Raw genomic sequence first — 3528 nt, 5'->3', positions numbered from 1 at the left:
CTTTAGCTTTAGGAAGTTCTTCAGTTTCGTTAAATCTAGCAACCTGTGACGTGTTAGATCTTGACGCTGTCAAGTCGTGATATGTCTTTAACTTTAGCAGCACCCTTGTACATATACACTTAAAACCCACTATCGGAGAAATAATATCAGAAGTACAGGAGGTCCGTATATTTCGACTACTGCTGAAGAGGGCTACAGATAGTAGTCGAAATGTACGGATCTCCTGTACTTCTGATATTATTTCTCCGAAAGTGTTTTAAGTGTATATTTACAAATGTGTTATAACGTTACAGTTGTCTTTGTACATGCTGCTCCAAATATTGGTAGCCTGTGCTGTGTTTTTGCAATGAAGTGATATATTCGTTTCTTTACGTCAAGGCTCTGTCCAGATCGACTTCAGGTATCGCCGTTATTCGAAATTAATAAATCTATAATAATAGACAATAAAAAATTATATTGATGATAATAGTAATAATAAGAAGAAAAAGTAGAAGAGAAAGAAGAAGAGGAAGAAGGGGAAGAAAAAGAAGAAGAAGAAGAAGAAGAAGAAGAAGAAAATAAGAAGAACTAAGAACTAAGAAATTTATAATAATAGAAAAATGAAGAAATAACACTGATGATAATTGTAATAATAAGAATAAGAAAAAGTAGGAAAAGAAGAAGAGAAAGAAGAAGAGGAAGGAGAAGAAAAAGAAGAAGAAGAAGACGAGAAAGAAGAAAAGGAAGAAGGAGAAGAATAAGGAGAAGAAGAAGAAGAAGAAGAAGAAGAAGAGAAAGAAGAGGAGGAAGAAGAAGAAGGTGAAGAAGAAGAAGAAGAAGAAGAAAAAGAAGCAGAAGCAGAAGTAGAAGAAGAAGAAACAGAAAGGAAGAAGAGGAAAGAGAAGATGAAAAAGAAGAAAAAAAAAAAGGAAGAATATATTTTCGGCCACCATTTTCTTTCTCGGGAGGAACAAAGGCAGCGGCGCTGGGGGACAAGTGGAGCGTTTTTCTAGACTCGAACTCGGCCCCTTTTCATGCAACCACTAGTCTCCATTTTTTTTTTTTTTTTTTTTTTCATTTTCTACCATTGAGATCCATGCGAGGCTGTGCGCATGTCTGGAAAAAGGCTCACTAAGGACCAGTTTCGTATTTCTGTGGACCTTTGTCTCCGTTTCTTTGCCTACCAGAGAAAGGAATGAATTTCTTCGAATTTTGTATCGAAATCACAGGTGCTCTGGTCGGAGCTGATGGTTTCAGGAGATCGATTAAAGCTTCATTCCTCTCGTGCCTCTCTCTCTCTCTCTCTCTCTCTCTCTCTCTCTCTCTCTCTCTCTCTCTCTCTCTCTCTCTCTCTCTCTCTCTCTCTCTCTCTCTCTCTCTCTCTCTCTCTCTCCTTCTCTCTCTCTGTCTCTCTCTCTCTCTGTCTCTCTCTCTCTCTCTCTCTCTCTCTCTCTCTCTCTCTCTCTCTCTCTCTCTCTCTCTCTCTCTCTCTCTCTCTCTCTCTCTCTCTCTCTCTCTCTCTCTCTCTCTCTCTCTCTCTCTCTCTCTCTCTCTCTCTCTCTCTCTCTCTCTCTCTCTCTCTCTCTCTCTCTCTCTCTCTCTCTCTCTCTCTCTCTCTCTCTCTCTCTCTCTCTCTCTCTGTGTGTGTGTGTGTGTGTGTGTGTGTGTGTGTGTGTGTGTATACATATGTCCATCTATTTACCTCTACCTCACTCTCTACCTACCAATCTGTCTATTTATCTGTCTATCTACGTATCAATCAATCAATCTATCTATCCATATTCATATATGTCTGTTTATCTGTATTTCAATATACTTTCCCTACTATATTCCAACCATGAGTTCACCAGTTTGCATGATTCTCCACAGTAATATGTGATATATATTTCCTCCTTGCATGACCTACACACGATACCCTTCCTTCACTTTATCTACAGTCATCACTTCTCTTGCGCTTGTCCCCGTTCTTTATATTTTTCCTCTACTTTCATTTCTCTCTTCATTCGTTTGTTATCCACATTCTCACACATTCCCTCCTTCCTTATCCTCTTCCCTCAAATCACCTCATAAATGAGGCAGCTGGAAGTGTTAATTCTTATATGGTATCGTTATAGATACTGAGTCGATGAGATGAAAATGCTTATGGTTTAGAGTTGTTATACATAATAAAGCACGCGCACACACGCCCAAACACACACACACACACACATACAAACACACAAACACCCAAACACACACACACACACACACACACACACACACACACACACACACACACACACACACACACACACACACACACACACACACACACACACACACACGCACGCACGCACGCACACACACACAAGCGCGCGCGTATAAATACTTATACAGGAAAAAGATATGTATAATATATATATATATATATATATATATATATATATATATATATATATATATATATATATATATATATATGTATTGATACTGCTCTATCTTTTACCCTCGCTTTGACCATTCCTGTCCACCCTTCCCTTCTACCTCCCTCCGTACCATTATCTTTGTTCCTCCTCGGGATCTTCTTATACTACTTCTCACTTCGTTTGTGGACGCGTGCGAAGAGAATTCAGAATCAAGAATTCGAAAAATAAAGAGAGAATATAAAAAGAAAATTAAGAAATTTCTCTTCGAAGAAAGGAAGACGACTTCTGGGGTCCTTACCCTCTTCTTCCTGCCTTTCATTTGACATTAAGCTTCAAAATCCTCCCCCCCTCCTCTCCTCTTCAGCCAATTCTTCCTTTCTCCTCCTCTCTTTGTCCCTCCCCCCTCTCTCCTCTCTTCACCTTTCTTCCTACGCCTCTTCCCGTCTCTCTCTCTCCTTCCTCCTTCCTCCACAGTCTTCCTTTCTTCCCATCTCTCCCCTCCTCTCTCTCTCTCTCCTCTTCTTCTTTTACCTCTTCCTTCTCCCTCCTCCCCCTCCCATCCTCATCCCACCCCCGCTCTCTCCTCTCTTATCTTTCCCTCTCTTCCTATTCCCACTCTCTCTTCCATGTTTCTTCTCTCCCTCTCTCCCTCTCTCCCCTTATCCCTCCTCTATCTCCCTCCACTTCTTACTTCCTTCTCCTCCTTCGTTCTCCCCCTCTTTCATCTTCCCCCCTCCTCTCCTCTGCCTCTCACTTCCTCCACCTCTTTCTTCTTTACCCTCTTTCCTCTTCCTCTCTTCCCTCCTCTCTTTTTATTCTCTTCTCTCTTTTTTTATTTTTCCTATCTCTTTATTCACGTCCTTCACCATCATTCTTCCTCTCCTTTCCCCTTCTTCCTTCCCCTCTTCATCCACCCCTTTCTTCTCTCTATCCTCCTCCCCTCTTTCCTCCCCTCCTCTCCCCCTCTCTCCCTTTTCCCTCTCATCCCCCTCCCTTTCCCCTTCTCCTCCTTTCCCTTCCTCTCCCTCGTCTCCTTTCATCTCTTCCCACCTCCTCAACTCCCCTCCTCTTTCCTCCTCTATCTTCTTACCTTCCATCCATCTATTCTATTCTACTCTCATGCACCTCTCCCTATCTTCATTCC

This window comes from Oratosquilla oratoria, chromosome 1 (assembly GCF_046742065.1).
Source record: "Oratosquilla oratoria isolate Oo_2021 chromosome 1, ASM4674206v1, whole genome shotgun sequence".
Taxonomy (NCBI): Eukaryota; Metazoa; Arthropoda; class Malacostraca; order Stomatopoda; family Squillidae; genus Oratosquilla; species Oratosquilla oratoria.
The sequence above is the reverse complement of the archived record's forward strand: the minus strand, read 5'-3'. Positions refer to the sequence as shown.